Source organism: Setaria italica, chromosome III (genome assembly GCF_000263155.2).
Source record: "Setaria italica strain Yugu1 chromosome III, Setaria_italica_v2.0, whole genome shotgun sequence".
NCBI lineage: Eukaryota > Viridiplantae > Streptophyta > Magnoliopsida > Poales > Poaceae > Setaria > Setaria italica.
Genome location: NC_028452.1, coordinates 45,761,400 through 45,762,277, shown reverse-complemented (window position 1 = coordinate 45,762,277; position 878 = coordinate 45,761,400).

The following is an 878-nucleotide window of genomic DNA, read 5'->3' as shown; positions in this document are numbered from 1 at the left end:
TAAGAGTTTCAAGAAAGCAAATGCCGAAGAGCAGTAAGAATAACTTTTCTTTGGAGAAAGGTAAGTATCCCTAACCATCCTTCTATCTATGCTTAGTTACAAGAATACGATGCATTAATTGGAACATGAAGACCACCTAGGAAAACAGTGCAACCACGAGAACTACATGGCTCTGGTCTTGGCTAATTAATTGGAGACTCTAGTTTGGGGTAATCTTACCGAAAGGGCAAGAGGGGGGACTGAGTCGTTGTATAGCATGGTCCACTTGGGAAGTGGGCTTTGCTAAGACACTATGCCCATTAGGGAGATTTATGCACGCCAGACACTGAAACCTTAGTAGGTTACCACTTATTAGGGAATCTTTGTAAAGGCCCCGTAGCATCCCTATACAGTCACACTTTGGCAGTGTGATAACTGATAAGTGCCTACTTTTGCATAGTATGGTTGAGTTCAAAGTTCTTCTGAACTTTTATGCGACTTGTGGTGAAAGTGTACAACCTCTGCAGAGTGTAAAACTGTTATACCTATCGTGCTCACGGTCAAGAGAGGCCTGAACCCTCACATGATTAATAAACTTAAAGATGTACTTAAATTGTTATTCTGGTTATTTCTTGTGACCTTGCTGAGTACCAACCGTAAGTGTACTCATCATCCTTGCTTATCCTTGTTTATTGCTGCTCAGAAGAGGAAGGTGTCAGTTTTCTAAAGATGATCTTGTGTTTTAGCTGTCTATCACTGAGCAGGGGTCGACGGACAGCGAGGGGGGGGGGGGGGGGAGGGGGGGGGAACCAGGGCCGAAGGGAGCGCCCTCCTGAAAGCAGAGACCAGGGGGCAGATTGCCAGTAAGGAAATCTTATTGTAGGACCTCACCCGTTTTA